General features: G+C 57.1%; 1 protein-coding gene across 1 annotated transcript in view; it reads left to right on the top strand.

Moving 5' to 3' along the window:
• The first annotated feature begins 3,604 nt into the window (after positions 1-3,604).
• Positions 3,605-16,118, top strand: part of ZNF710 (zinc finger protein 710) — a 31,919-nt gene continuing 19,405 nt past the window's right edge. Inside the window, exon 1 of the mRNA XM_037394849.1 lies at positions 3,605-3,682. The gene's annotated coding sequence lies outside the window, so the exon portion shown is untranslated. The remainder of the gene's footprint in view (positions 3,683-16,118) is intronic.

The raw sequence follows: 16,118 nt of genomic DNA, 5'->3' as shown, positions 1-16,118 counted from the left end.
GGAACGCGCTACCGGAGCCCGGCCCGGGTCCCGGCCTGCGCCACCAGGGGGCGCAGCGGCGCCAAAGCGACGGGAGCCGCGCGGTGCCACGCCGCGGCAGAGCGAGCGGGAGGGCATGCAGGGGGTGGGGCTCGGCAGCAGACCACACCCCTTTCTAAAGCGCCAGCGCCCTTATCTGCATGGAGCACCAGTGGGCGGGGTTACCGGTGGGGTCAGAGGTCACCGGGGGCCTAGCGGCCGCAGCACACCCTGGCCTGTCCCGGCCCGCGGCTCCCCGGGCTCAGCTCCTGCCTGGTCCCCGGCAGGAGGTACTGGGAGGGGAGAGTTCCCCCCCAGGCCTGCAGCGGGGGAATATCGGGGGCCTTACAGGCGGCCGCCTGGCTGCCCACCATCCCTGCGCTGCCCCCGCGCCCCTAGGCCCAGTGCCAGCCACGGTGCTGTGTGGCCTGCTCCCGGCCTGGGGGGCTCCCAGGGGGTCTCACTCCCGCCGTGCTGCCCTTAAGCCGGGCCAAGCCCTCGGGCTTATCTCCCAGTGTTATTTACTGGGCTACCAGCATGGGGCTGCCCCGAGCCACAGCCTGGAGTGGTGGCATTGGGGGGCACAGCCTACGAGCCCCCCAGGAACACTGCCACTTGCCTGGGCACCACCTGCACGCTACCAGCCATCAGGTATCTGAATAAATCTGCTCACAATTTTGAAGAGGAAAGGGAGAAAGAATCGCAGGCCACAGCGGCGGTGGCACCTGGTGGTTTTTAAGAACCAGGAAATCAAAAAGCAAATGGCAAAGGGCAGACGGTGCCAGAGCAACATAAAGAAATGGCACAAGCAGCTGGGGCACAACGTAAAGACCATGGCATGGCTGGGTTATGAGTGGCAAGACATCAAGGGCAACAAGAAAACGATTTGATGTGCTGTAGGGAAGCACTGGAAGGAAGGTGGAGACAGGCAGAAATGGAGATCCATGATGGGGAAAGGGAGGAAAAGAATCAAGGACACAGAGGAACCCTCGTTGCTCCGGCCTTCATACAACAAGGCTGTTTGTGAACAGGGATCTAGCAATCACAAAGGGAGAAGGAGCACAGGGCAAGACGGAGGACAGCTGGGGAAACGACATTGAGGGGTACAAGCTTTGGAGAAGGGTGGCCTCAGCACCCATTTTTAGAAGGTGGAGGGGAATTCTCCCCAGTGCCGTGCTGCTGTCCTGCCGCCTACTCCTGGGGCGATGCCAAACGCAGCACCAGCCCATCACCGCACCGTGCCCCAGGGGGTGGGATGGTGATAAGAAACGGTCTGTGACGACGACAGCAGCGCAGCGGAGCCCTTCCTCCGACAGGGGAGCAGTAATGCCGCATGCCTTGATCCCACCAAGGCTCCCAACACCCCTCCATGCAAGGTCCTCGTCAGCATATTTAACGAGCCATGCCCCACGCAGGAGCACCCGGCGGTGGCTTGGCTGCACCCCATAAGCAGCGGGTGGCAGGATGTGCTGATTGACGGTGGCCATGGCAGAGGGCACTGCCACCGGGGCTGGCCTGGTGGAGCCCGTGTAGAGCAGCAGCAGAGCATGGTGTCACCAGACCAGCAGATGGCATCAGGCCGGAGGCGCCCAAGGTGTGGGGCAGGGTGAGCTCTGCACTCCCAACCTTCTCGGCCAGTTAAAGGCACCATGCAAGGCTATGGGCTGAGGTTCAGCAGAGAGGTCGAGGCAGCTGCAGCCTCATGTCTTCACTTTCTGATTGGCTGAGGCATCTGCAGCCTCATTTCTCCATATTCTGATTGGTTGAGGTGGCTGCAGCCTCATGTTTCCACATCCTGATTGGCTGAGGCAGCTGAAGCACATGTCTCCAAATTCAGATTGGCTAAGGTGGCTGCAGCCTCATGTCTCTACATTCTCATTGGTTGAGACATCTGCAGCCTCATTTCTCTACATTCCAATTGGCTGAGACGGCTGCAGCCGCACTTCTCCACATCCTGATTGGCTGAGGTGGTGCCATCCCGGTGTCTCCCTGTGCCGATTGGCTGAGGCAGCTGCAGGCCGCCATGGTGCCGTGAGGCCAGTCCCCCGCCTGCCCCCCCAGCTGCCCCACGCCAGCGCCCAGTGCTCCCAGTGTGGGTCCCAGGGGTGCTGGGTGCGCTCGGGGCACGCCACAGCTGGGGCATCCGCGAGGGCTGGGACGGGCCGATCTCCCTCAGCCTCGTTCACCCAAATATTTGCAAATATTTGTACAGGCAAAGGGCCCCTCGCAGAGCTGCGGGGCGAGGCGGGATGGCAACCACAAGGAGGGAGACAGCAGGTGAGGTGAACGTTGACACCTGCCGGGTCTGGCCTCTGGAAGCACTCCGTCCTGGGCTGCTGGGGCAGCAGCGGTGCTGTGGCGAGTTGCTTGGCCACCCTGCCAACACATGTAGTAGATGTCAGCAGCTGTAGGCACGGGCACTGACAGCTTGCACGGTTCGGCGAGATCAATTTTCACCCAAGACTACAAAAAAAACCAAAAAACACTGGAAATGAGAAGTGCATCTGCCAGACAAAGGACTGCGTTTTTAGACAAACTCTTTGCTGTGATTAGTCTGTCCGGCTCCACCTGCTTCCATGGAGATGAGAATCTCCATCTCCCGACGCACCAGCCAAATCCCAGCTGCCTTCACGTACACTTTCTTCTGTGAGGAGGAGACCCTCATCCTCCTCGCGATGGGAGCCAGAGCTCCTGCCCGCAGCTGTAAGACACCGCTCCCTGCACCGCGTTACAGCCTCCGTCCCTCCCTGTGGGGACCCGCCACCTCCCACCAGCACCACCCCATCCTGCATCCCACCGTGGTGGACCTCAGCCTCTCCCCCCACCGTTGGCCTCCCTGGGGTGGGGGTAAGCAGCCTCCCCTCCCTCCCCCCCAAGATTTCTGGAACACCCCGAATTCTGCTCATCCCTTTCTTTTTTGGGGGAGGGGTCCCTTTCTTTTTTTTGGGGGGGGAGGGGCTTGCCACCACCTGGTCTAACATGACCCCTGCAAGGTTCCTGGGGCATGGAGGATCTTTCCCACATGCCATCCCCATGGAGGAGAGCAATGCCCAGTGGCCAACTGGGAAAGCTGCGTCCCTCCAGCAGCATGTAACACACATCCCTCCACCCAAGCATCCCTCTACAGGGTGATAAGCCCCCCCAAAACCAAGGGATGCTCATCCCCAGGGTACAATAACCCCTGGGGTTGGGGGGTCCTGGGTGGTCACCATGAAGGAGATGCTGTGTGGGGATGGGGCGGGTGCAGGGTCACGCTGGCCAGCCCGACCCCGCGCCTGCCCCGTCCCCACACAGCATACGAGGGGGGGTCCATCAGACACCCCCATCCCCGTTACCATCAGACGAGCCGCGCCCCGCAGCTTTGTTCCCCGCAACCGGTACCGAGGGCGCAGCCGGCTTTGGGGGGGGAGGATGAACGGGACCGGGGAGGCCGGAGCGGCAGAGGAGGGTCGCGGTGCTGGGCAAACTTGGTGGGGGGGACGAGGGGGCACGGCGGGGAGATAAAGGGCGGCCGCCGGCGGCCGAGTTAGGAGGAGCTGTTTTGCATCCCTTCACGTCAGCCCTGCCTCATTCCCTCCTTCTTCCTTCCTGCGCACCCAGCGCCGGGCCCGGAGCCGCCGCCGCCGCCGCCCCGCGCCCTGCGGAGCCGCCGCGGGAGCGCACGGTGAGTCCCCGCCGCCGGGCTGTGCCCCCCCCCCCAGCTCCCCGCCACCACCGAGGTGGGGGACACGGACACGCACACCCCGGCGCTCCGCAGAGCCGGGGCCACCGCGGTGTCGCCGCCTTCTCTTTCGCTTTCCCCCGCGACGGAGACGGGAGCGATGGCGGCGGGAGGGACGGGGCGGGGGGGCCGCTCCGCACGTGGGCCGCCGCCCCCCTCCACCCCCGACAAGTTTCCCCGTGGCCGCTCGCAAAGTTTCTCCGCGATCGCGGGGCTGAGAAAGTTGCGGGGCAGGCGGCCCGGCCGCGGGGTCGGTACCTGTTGAGGGAGGGAGCACACACACCCCCGCCCCCCCCCCCCCCCCGCCGGCGGTACCGGGTCGGGCTGTGCCGCACCGAGCGTGGCTTGGCGGGGGCTGCGGGCGGGGGGAGCAGCACCCTGGGGTGCCCCGACCCACCCACGAGAGGGGGCGAGACCCTCCCACGGAGCCGGCGGGTTCAGTTTGCCGCGGGGGGGCCGGGCTAGCAGCGGGATCAAAAGCCAAGGGGGGTCCCGTGTGCGCCCAAAGTTTGGGGACAGTTCCCAGGCGCGGGGGACTGGACCGGCGGTAGGCGCCCCGGCTGTGCCCCCCCCTCCCCGCCCCGTATCTACAGCCACAGAGGGAAAGTGCCACGGGGGTGGGTGGGTGGGTGTGAAACGAAATGGGTGGGTGACCCTATGGGGGCCCAGGCCACTCTGTCCTGCACCGGTCAGATCCCACTTGTGCACCCCGTCACGGAGGCACCCTGAGATTTCCCGCTGTGAGAGCCCCCCCCCCCCCCCCCCCGGCTCCGTGGCAGAGTCTCGCTCCAGGGGCACCGCATCCCGGCCGGGCCGGGGACCGCTTTGTCCTCCGCTTCCCTGCTAGGGACAGCGGCTGGTCAGGGAACTCTGTGCCAACCCTTTGATAGCTCCCTGTTAATCAACAGGATGCGGTGGTTGAATTAGTTATAATTAATTAATTAGTCAATCATTAGGAGTTTCTTTGTAAGCAGCCTGTGTGGGCAGAGGAAGGGGAGTGATGGCAGTGGAAGCCTGCCCTCCCGCCGGGTCCGGACCCGGCATCGCAGCGAACTCCGGCAGCCCTCCATGCTGCGCTCCCGATGTGGGCCGGGTGCCTTCTGGTGTCACTGATGTAACCCAGCCCCACGACGCTGTAAATTCAAGCGGTTCCATCAAGCACAGTGTCAGTCCAATCCGTGCAGGTAGTCTGGGCTGGCCACAGCATTTTAACAAATGCTTCTTGAGGTGGAGGGTGGCCCTGAACCACGGCTTTCCTGGGGAGACTCCTTGGCATCCCCTTCGGAGCCCTGGGGGATAACTGACTCCTGACAGTTGGGGAGCAGCAGCAGTGGCAGCAAGCTGCGTTTCAGCAGCAGGACGCAGGGCTGTGGTCTGTTCTCCCCGCCCTGTGACAGTGCCCTCCACTCCCACCCCTGGGTGACAGCATTCCCACCCGTGGGAGCAGCTGCAGGAGCCAGGCATATCCTCGGTGAGAGCCAGCACGGGCAGAGCCCTGATCACAGCCTGGCCAGGCAGGGCTCCTCGTCTGCCAGTAGGCTTCCATTAATGTTCTGTTTGAACAGCAATCATGTTCTATCCCTCTAAAATGGTAAATCAGATCACAGTAACCTGAGCTCTGCTACACACCTGGAAATGTTCCCAACCTAAACTTGGGAGGGGACTTGGAGGACTGGATGTGGATACCTGCAGCAGAGGGAGTGGGAGCATCTCCCACTGTGCCCAAGTAGCCTGTCTCCTCTCGTTCCTGTTGACAGGTTTGGTTTAATATCTGAGAAAGTGTTTTTAGTCGATGTTAGTGGAACACAATGCAAAGAAGGTTTTGCACTGATAAACTAGTTCAGGAAATGCAATGTAGAGGGGGAGGAGCACAGACGCTGTCCTGCTCTGCTGTACAGCTGGAAATGTTAAGGAATAGGCAAAACGGTGGGTTTGTACCGCGAAGAACATGCCGACATAAAATCCTGTGAGTGAGAGTGTTGCCTACGCTCCTTACATTTATTTTACTTTTATTCGTTGTTGAAAAGTAGGCTCCAGTTCAGCATCTGCTGGAGCACAGTCTCCTTAATACCAGCCAAGCGGGTTGTGTCCTTGGTGTTCCGCCAGAGCAGAGGCAAGGGGGGAGCTGGTTGCTGTCCCCAACGGGCCGGGAGCTGGGGGGCTCCTGCCGGTTCTATTGATGTTGCCCTGCTGCCCACAGCGGGTTTTGGCTTCCCTTGACCCACAACTCCTGTCCTCTGCCTGCAGAACCCAGCCTGCCTGGGTGCGGGAACCCCAGCACCGAGAGCAGCACGTGAAATGTCCCAAATACCTGCTCAGGGTGTGCTGGCCGTGGAGGCGGTGCAGCTTGACTGGAAGAGCGTTGCTGTATGACTGAGATGTGCTGGGAGTGCCGCCATCCCTATCCTTTGTGCCCTGGGAGCCCTTGGGATGAGTCACACTCCCTGCTGAGGTCCCCAAGCCCTTCCTGCAGGGCTTGACCTTGGGGACGGAGGACTGTGATCTGGTGAGGAGCGTTTTCCCTTTGTCCTGCTGTCCCACATTTTCCTCCTCCAGCCTCGTGCACAGCTCTCCTCCTCCCTCAGCCCCTCTCTCCATCAGCAGTGCGTTGCGGTGGCATTTGTGTTGGGAGAGGGACCCAGCGCAGCCCACCCGTGTCCAGGCATGGCTTTCCCTAAAAAACCAATTTCTGTCCAAAACTGTGGTGCCATGGAGTGAAATGCCTGAAGTCGGTCGGGAAGCGTGATCTTGCTGGAGCGAGCTGTAGAGGGGGTTCTGTGTTTGAAACCCCAGGAGGCTCCCACTCTTCTTTGCCCTGGTTTCCACAGAGGAGTGGGGTTCTCTCCCACTGAGGCAACAAACACGTAATGCAGTTTGTTTCCCAAATTTTAAATTAATGGTTTTAAATTTTGCTGGTCTTTACTGGCCACTGTCTGTCCATCATTTGAGCGATAGTAAAGTATTTCTAATGAAAATAAACAGAAACAACAGGTAAGCATCCTGCATAAAAATCTCTTTGTAAAGCATGTTGCTTCCCCGATGCCCTTGTGCTATCACCATCCTCCCGTTTGCCTGAACAGTCCATCATACAATGTTCTCCCCAAAGTATCAGGGTTTGTAGGAAAGAAGTGACCAGTGGGGCGGAGGCTTCTTGTTTTCCAGATGCCAGGTCTCCTGGATCGCTGGGAGCATTCTCAAGTGGGAAGAAAAGCCTCATCTCCCACCCTTCCTTCCTTCCTTCCTTCCTTCTCAGGCCACCTCTGATTTCACAGCAGAGAAAACAAGGGAGACAGGCAGTGTCCGGATTGCTCTTTTGTGCAGGGCAAGGAAAAACTTGCAAAAAGTTCATATGAAACTTCACAAGACTTGTTCCTGAGATAAAAAAAAGAGATAATTGGGTGGGGGGAGCACCAGAGGCTGTGCAGAGGCAGGATGCTAAATGAGAAGGAGGCACATCCTGCAGCCCTGGGGTCTATCCAGGAGTCTTGAGGGGCATCAGTGTTGTACAAATGGATTTAAAAAAAAAAACAAGAGCTGTTCTATTTAAAGTGAAAGAGACAAAATGCCCTCCTGAAGGCTGGGGGACCGAAAATGTTAGGCTGCGTTTGTGCACGTCTGTGGGAGTGAGACGGGACCGGGAGCCAGGTGTCTCATGCTGGTGGGTTGGAGGGACCAGTGTGCCAGGTTCAGACCCACTCCTGGGTCACCTGGGGGGTCCTGAGCTGGCAGGATCCAGCCAACATGCCCCACAGCCTCCCTCAAGGCATGAGATTTGTGCGATTTGTTGGTGTGGTAGTGGATGAAGGAGGATCGGGGCATTGTTTGCTGAGGCTGCTGAGGACCTGAGGATGTCCTGGAGCAGTGGCCGGGGGGAGCGCTCGGCGAGGGGTGGCTGGCTGCCTGCGTGGCACGGCACGGTGAGGAGCAGAAGCACTGGGGTTTCGCACTGCACCTTGCGCTGTTCAGCGATGCATAGCTCATGCGGGAAGGGATAAGTGGGACATCAGTGAAATCCTGGTTTACCCCAAAAAGCAATACTTGCTTTCCAGGAGTATCTCAGAGGAGGGAAGGGGCAGCATGGTGCGGAGTACGGTGACGGTGACATTTTGCATAGGTAGCTGAGTAGTAACCTACAAAGGAGGAAAATCTGTAGCTGTTCTTTGCTTTACAAGGTTATAAATTAACAGAATCAACCATGAATCAGACCTGAGCATTGCTATCAGCAGCTCAGATGGGGAGCTTTGGGATGCAGGTACAACTAGAAGTGCTGATGGATGGGATGCTGCTCCCTAAATAAAGCAGGAGGGGTGGTGCTACTGGAAATGCCAGAAAGTTTTCAGGCAGAGGCTGGTGCAGAGGTAGTCATGGCATGAGTAGCGAGGAAGGGTCTGACAAACCCACCCCAGAGGTGTCAGCAACTTGGGGTCACAGTAATGAAAATCCTGATGTACTGGGGGCATTATGCATGAGCTATGAAAAACGCTGGTGAGAACAGATGTGCAAGCAGACTAATTTTGGTGGAGAGCATTCAATAACAAGAATCCTTATGGCTTTTGGAGAGCGGCAGTTGAAGCAGCTGGGTGGATGGTGGAGCGGGAGCAATGACTGGAGCAGGTTTGATCCACTGCCTCAGAAGGAGCCCTGCCTAAGGTCTGAGCTGCCAGAGCGGAGCTGTGGCATGAGGCTGGGCTTTCAGCACTTGGAGGTGGCCCTGGTGGGTTGAGGACCCCCCAGCCAAGGCTGGAGAGGGCAGGCAGAGGGGTGGGGAGGGTTGGGGGTGCCTGCCCAGGGCTGCAGGGAGAAGGTGGAGGTAGCACCGAAACTCACCCTCAGAGCAGGAGGCTGGAAAGGACCAAAACCCGGTTATTGATGCCAAACACACGGCATGGCTCTGGCCCAGAAATGGCCAAAAAACGACTGCTCAGCAGTTCCCGGTGCTGCATGCTTGTGTGAACTTGGAAGCGCCCATGGGCCAGGGGTCTTGGTGGTGCTGGCACTGCCGCGGTGCCTGGCGGGTCTGTACCCAGCCAGGCACTGGGACTGGAGACCAGTACTGCCACAAGAAAAGCGGCTTCCAGTGCAAGCGTGTTTTAAATGGATGCTGTGATGCAGAGTGATTGAAATGAGTGAATTTAGTTAAAATGAAGACTCTGCTCTTCATCTGGTTCCCCTTGCTCTTCAGCATGGTCTGTGGGCCCCTGCGCCCTGACAAACGGCATGCTTCCCTCTTGCGTGCAAAACCATGGGTATCCACAGGGCAGCCAGCAAATGACAGACACAAACTGGTTTTGACTAAGAAGGAAATATCAGTCAGTCCTTTAAAGGCTTTATCTCAGCACGTCAGTTTGAGGAAGAATGTACTTTAACTAGGAAGCAGTACGTAGACGTGTTCATTGTTTTACTTCCATGTCTTGTGTATGTGAAACCCTGTTTCTGCATCAGCATTGTATACCCAGAGGCACTTTGCTGGGCAGTGTGGGAGCCGCTGTAGTTAAAAAGGGGAATTTCGTGGGGATTGCAGGCTGAGGCCACAAACAGTGCAGAAATTAAATGTTTAGAACTGGCTGTCTTTACCATCCTTCCCTACAAGGTGTTGCAGTTTCCCACCAGCGTGCCTGCAGCCAGCACATGTCCTGCCAGGGGTCACGGGTGACCCAGCAAGGGAGAGGAGCAGGACGAAGGACAGGGAGAGCTGCAAGGAAGGAGAGCGCTTGCTGGTCACCTCTAAATTTATCTTTCCTGCTTCTTGGCAGCAGCGTTGTCTCATGTCCATGCTCTGTGGTGCTGGGTCATTTCTCCCCTCTCTGCCAGGAGAAACCTGACAGCCCATCACTCGCCTGTATTATCCCGGGTTTAATAAGCTCTCTGTTCTTTCCCTGCTTTTTCTTTCAATTTTTTAAATTCTTTAAGTGCTCCCTGGTTGGTTTTCCTTTCCTTCACCGTGGGTCTGTTCTCACACCCCTGTGCCTCCTTGTGCCAGCTCCAGAGCAGCCCCCTGTTGGAACGTGTCTCAGTGCCTGTGGCTCAGCACTGCCAGGGCTGGACATAAAGGTGCAAGCCGGAGTATGGTGTTGGGCTGTTTTCCCTTGGGGAGGCCTTTGACACTTGCTGCGGTGCTCTCCCTCCCAGAGAGAGGCAGCGGGTGCAGCCCTCCGAACTGCCACCACTTCAGCACTTTCTCCCCTCGCTGAGTTTCTCTCTCCCACTGCACCTTGCCAGCACGCTGGCATCATGCCCCCACCCCAGCTGCTCCCCCAGCACCCACCACGGCTCCAGTGTTAATGCTAGGGACAGTCTGAGCGTAGATTTTGACTGCCCATGGGCAGCCCAGCGGGCTCATCCTGGACTTGGCTGGGGAGATGCTGAGCGTTCTGGGGTAGGTTGGAGACATCCACAACTGCCCCGGCCAGTGGCTGCTTTTGGGAGATGTTAGTTGTTGTTGTAAGGATGGGTATCACAGGAGCTGGCTCCTGTTCCCACCCAGGACTGGGATTGTGAGACTCTTCATCCTCGCAGAAGACTTTCTGCTCTCGTGTACTGACCCCTCAGCCAGCTGAAATGAGGGCACCATAAAATCTGAACTTAAATGACCTTAAATATCTCCCTACTCCGTGCCAATTGCAATATATTTTTTTTTTGTAGCCATCTGAAAGTTACCATTTTCAGGCACTGATTGACCTGCCCTCCTTGCTTTGCTCCTTGGCTTTGCTCCAGAGATGTCGATGTATATTCCTGGTGGCTGTTTTTTGCTTGCCATGGGAGAGGCTCACCCTTCGGCCCTTGCTCATGAGTCCCCGTGGCTGCAGACCAGATCATTGTAGGCTTCTGCCACCATTCAGAGGGGTGCAGACCCCCCGCCTGGCTGTGTAGGCATGCGTGCCTCCAGACAAAAATGACTTTCCAGAAGACAGAACTGTGGGCAGAACTGAAAGAGCCTTTCCCATCGGTGGTGCCAAGCCTCTTTGCTGAATTTCTTCTTGTCCTTCCCCATTTTACGCCGTGGCCATTCAGCACGCGCCTGTGAAGCCCATCAGGGTAGTTGCAGAACTCGTCTGCAGAGAGCAAGCCTTGATTTGTGGGGGCTTGAGTGGTTTGGTTTCATTTTACGATTATCAACAAGGGACACATATAAGCAAATTATTTCAACAGCTGAATATTCTGTATACTTACAGGACTTTCTTGTAGTAAGAAGAAAGAGTGCAAAGTACAGCAATTATGCAGATTGTGATGAAAATGGGGACTGGGGTGGTTCAAGCAGACCCAAGTGCGAGCCCGCCCTTGGTGCTGCCAAAGCAACGGCAAAACGCCTATAGACAAAGCCAGCCTTGTAGATACATTATAAAATATTTATTAAGATGAGTAAAAAGTACAAAAAAGTTCCCACCCTCCTCAGTCACAGCCAGTGCTTGTCCACTGCATTTTCCCTCGTGTCAGCTGGTGAGCTCTTTCCGAGCACATCACACCAGGTGGGCATTTCGTTCCCCCCAGTGCCCACCTCCCTGCCCAGGTTTGCCTGGCATCTGCTCCAGCTTCAGGAGCAAAACGGCTGCAGGGCATCACGCGGGGCCAGCTCCAGGCATGTCAGCCTGTGTCCGTGCCCGACAGTCCAGCCAGTGTGACACGCTCCAGACAGCGGTGCCAAACTCTGTCCTTTGAACTCCATTTAAAAAACCAATAAATAAAACCAGGCAGCTCTTGTGTGAAATTTCAGCCTCCACTTGGAGTTAGGACTGCTGGGTGAACCCTCACCACATGATAATGTAGACAAAAACATACGTGCAATAAGCGGACATTTCTTTTTAACTTGGCCGTGTAAACCCAACAGAAGTATGCAGTTAGTGCAACGTTCTCCAAACCGGCAAGAACCTTTGCCTTCTCCCACAAGAAAAGCCATGGTTTTAAAAGCCGTCTGCCATGCAGAAAACCCAATGCTTTCACGATTTGTAGGCGGCTGGTGGCAAGCACCTCAATCCAATCTCTTGGGCTACACACCCCACCCTTGGTGAGAACATGCAGACCCCTGCACCCAGCGCCCCAGGACCACACTGCTGGATGCATCATCCCCTGGAGCTGCGGGAGAGCAGAGGTGTCACTGGGGACTGCTCTTCCCTCCAGTCGCGGCTGCTCTCATCTGATGTGTTCCAGGACTCAGATTTCAAAATCTAAATTTCTGCTCCCCTGAAGTCACCAGGAACGTGAGGGACGTTGGTTGTGGAGTCTTTTGTGCAGGGAGCCTTTCTGCAGAGATCACTCCTGTAGGTTCCTCACTGATGTGTCTGAAGTGGAATGAAAAAGTAGCTCAGCTTAAAGGAAAAAAAAAATAATCCCCAAATTTCACTCTCTCATAGATTCTCAAATAGTCTGAAATTACATATACAGCCTTTATTTTCTGAAGCACATGTCCTGTATCTGCCGTACATTCATTATCCTTCGTTAGGGCACACGCAGTGCCTCTTGGCTTGAAGACGTGTTTTCCATATCAGTCACTCTGACTTCACTGGCTTGAATTTTACCTGTCACTGTTTCAGACTTTTCATCTGTGTCAGGTTAGGTTCCGTGCTGGAGGATTTTTTATTTTTCCCTTTAATGACAAAGTTTGGTATTTTGAAACAGACTCTCTGTGTTCTGGTGGTGCTGCTGCTCGGGGCTGGGGGATTTGGGACAAACCACTGTCCCTGGCCCCAGGCATGGTGTGTGGAGGGCAGGTGGTGGATGGGGCCGGTGTGCATGCAGCGGTGCTTGGAAACCTGTTTGCTGAGCTTTGAGAAAATGAAAGCAATGCGGGGCATCAGCCACATGCCCAACTGAACCTCTAATGTGCACAGCCATGGTTAGAAGCAGAAGCATCCTTGGTATGGCCAGGGATGCAGGTAGACACCTGGATGCTGCTGGGTACCAGCCTGAATCTCTAATGCGCACAGCCGTGGTTAGAAGCAGAAACATCCTCGGTATGGCCAGGGATGCAGGTGGGCACCTGGATGCTGCTGGGTACCAGTGGGACAGAGTGGGTCAGCACCATCGGCTGCAGTGGCCCTGTTGGGCCAGGACAAGGTTTCTGCTACAGCAGCCCTCGGCACCCGTGACGCTGTGGCTGTTGGTTGTCACTGTGTGCTTGCTGTCCCCCATGGTGGGCATGTGGCAGCAGGCCGTGGTGGTGGGGATGGAGCTGGATGCCCCAGGGCTGGGCAAGGATCTCAGCCCCAGTGCTTGTGGATGGCTGTCTGACTCCTGCCCCACCTCTCACCCGGTGTCCCCTGTTTGGGAGTCACTGGAGACCCTCTGTGGTGAGGGTGCCCAGAGCCACAGCTGCTGGGGCCAGCAGGGCTCAGGGCGGAGGGGCACTTTGGGGGGGGGCTTTATTTCGCTGACTCTCCTCTGGCCCCCCATGGGTTTGCACCCTAAAGCGCAATTCGGAGGAGGACTGGGTGATCCAGAGAGGCATCCTGGGACAGGGCAGGGGCAGCAGCACCCGCAGCCTGCGCAGCCCCAGCCACGGCTCTGGGTCTCCATGGCTGCTGGAGAGCCTCGGGACATGGCAGTGCTGGGTTAACGGTTGGACTTGATGATCTTAAAAGTTTTTTCCAACCTAAATGATTCTATGACCGTGGGAGGACAGCAGCTGGCTTTGGTCTGTCCCCTAAAACCTGGGGAAGATGAGGCACCCGTGGCTGGAGGGGTGGATGCTCACACAACGCCAGAGCAGGGACGGCTGCCTGCACGCTTGCTGCCCGCGCCAGGGCCTCTCCCGAGGAGAAGGGCAGCAATACGAGGAGAAGGGCAGCAATACGGGGCAGAGCAGGGAATGCCACAAAGCTGGGCAGAGCAGCCCATGTGTCCTGGGTGGTGTGGCTGTTCCCCTGTCCCACAAATCTGACTTCATTGTGTGTGCCCCATCGGCAGATTTCCCCCCGGATGCCTGCAGCCGTCATTCACCCCACCTGGCCAGCACTGCCGGGGATGCTGTATTTTCCGTATCTGCCTTAGCACAATTGATTCCTTGGGTCAGCCACGAGCTGGGATTTCATAAACTGCTACCAACGGGGACCCTCCCTCTGGTACCTCCTGCTCCATCCGCCCTGAACCACGCTTTCCAAGCACTAGTCTTTCTGAATGGCTCAGCTGCTCAGAAAAGGATCTGAAACATTTTCCACCTTGTCAGCCTGCAAGTAATGTGGCATTTGCAGCTGAGCAGTCAGGTTTGCTCCTAAAATGGTGTAACATGTCCAATAGCGTTGTTATCGGAGAAATCAGAAGTGGGATGCTCTGAGGGGCCAGCATAGGGCCTGGCACAGGTGGGAGGGGGTCCAGAAGCCCCCCAGCACTTGCCCCTACCCATACCTCTGCCGCCTCCTCTCACCTGCAGGCTATAGGAAATGGCACTCGATGTGTTTGTTATTCAAATTTCTACCCCCACGGCTGGTGTCGCCTGTGAGTTCTGCCGGGGAGATTTTGTGTGTTGGGGGTAATTCCTTGAGGCATTTTGCTAGGAGACCCTGTGTTCCTCAGTGCTGGTTTGGCTGTACTTCTCGCAAAGGCTTCCCGGGGATCTTTTTCCCTTCACTAGGAGCAAACCGCAGTCAGTGGTGCTGTGCTCAGGGAAGTCCCGACAGCTCGCAGGGGCCAGTGGGGTTGGCAGCAGTTTTCTCCAAAGCAGAACAGCCTGAAAGCCTGAAGTTCATGGAGGAGACAAAGAGTGAAATATCCCCTCACCCGGCAACTCCTCACCCTCTCCCTCAAGGAGCCTCTGTGCCAGCTCTGCTTATCAAAAATAGTGAGTTTCAGAGCCTCTGATGAGTTTTGTATGTGAAAGATTATCTGGTCGAGTATTAATTAACACACTTAAATTAGATCCCCTTGACTATGATGATCATATTACTCGACCCAGCAGAGGTGACAGCAGATGCGGTGAGCATTGCGGTACGAAGCAGCCCCAGCTGGCCGGGCACGTGGTGCAGCCGCTGGCACTGCTGCCCCATCCAGCGTCTGTCCTGGTGCTGCGCGGTGGTGTGGCACCGGCAGCAGAGCTCAGCCGATGCCCGGCCACCATGGGCACAGCATCCCTGTGGGAGGAGGTCCAGCCCTGGCAGGGCTCCGGGACCCCCATGTCTGCAGCCCCAGGAGTGGCTGGTTGAGAAGCAGAGAGGTTTGTGTGTCCGTACTGGAGGTTGTGCTGTGGTTGTGTCTGTGCTCGCCCCAGTGCCATCGGTCACCCTCTCCCCCTGCCCCGCAGTGAGAGGGGTACCGTCTGCCTGGGCACGGGGCACGGGGGGAGCGTTTCCCAGCTGGCCATTGCTCAGCACATGGGAAGACTGAACTTGTCAGCAAAATCACGTGCAGTCCAGAGAGTTCACCTTCCTCCCAGCCTTTAACTCTCTGACTGGAAATTTCTGGCTGCTGTGAATGGATCTGGGCAGTCCCAGTGTCCCCATTTCTCCATTCCTGCAGCCCAGCACAGGATGAAGCCCGGGGGGGAAGGGGGCAGCCAGACCCAACAGCAGCCATCCTGCGGGCAACGCTGCCTGCGCATGGGCAAGCTCCAGACACGGGAATATAAAAAATACATTACAATTGTTCCCAAGAATAAGAGCAGCAATACTGTTGAAAGCGCGAGTGTCTTCCTGCTGGGGGGGGGGTGTCTTCCCTCAGTCCTCACACCCCGAGAGGCTGTTTCAGAACCCATCGAGTAACTCTGCTCCCTCTGGGATGACACACATCCCACATTTCTAACATTGTGGTTGGTTTTCCCCTTTTACAACCAGCCAGGCGGGTTATACCTACAAGGGGTACTTGAGCTCCTAGTTGCCTGTCAGTTCCTCTGACCCCCAGCCACTTTTATTGCCCTGCTTTGAGGTTCCCGCAGTTTATGATTAACCCCTGGCACCGGAGGATGCTGAGCAGGAGCAATGCTGAGCAGCTGTGGTACAGGCTTACACGCAGGGAAGTCGTCTTCTGTCTGCTGCAGACTCTCACCTGCAGCCTGGGCTGCTTCGCTGTCAGCCAGCCTTGCAATTCCCGGTCCAGCTTGCTGCCTGTGGGAGCACGGCATGCCTGCTGCCTCTTGCTCCGTTTCCCTCTGTCCCCAGGGGACCCCACTGTCCTGGTGGGCTCTATCTTCAGTATTTTCTTCTCACTGCATTTTTACTCCCTCTTTGTCCCATGTTACAATGCCTCCCTCCTTACAGTTTTGGGTCATCTTCGTGTCTGAGGGTCTGTTTAACCCCCACCTCTGCTGAAGATGCTGAACAACATGGGACGGTACTGGGGCTGCAGATCCACGGTAAAATCCCTGTCAGGCTGCTCCTGGCAGGGTGTCTGCTGTTGCTTCTGTCTGCTGAGGGGTTTGGGGGTTGCAGGGCGAAGGGGGCTGCAGTGGGCACTG

This window comes from Falco rusticolus, chromosome 7, assembly GCF_015220075.1.
Source record: "Falco rusticolus isolate bFalRus1 chromosome 7, bFalRus1.pri, whole genome shotgun sequence".
Lineage (NCBI taxonomy): Eukaryota > Metazoa > Chordata > Aves > Falconiformes > Falconidae > Falco > Falco rusticolus.
Note: the sequence above shows the minus strand (reverse complement) of the source record. Positions and strands in the feature narration are given on the sequence as shown.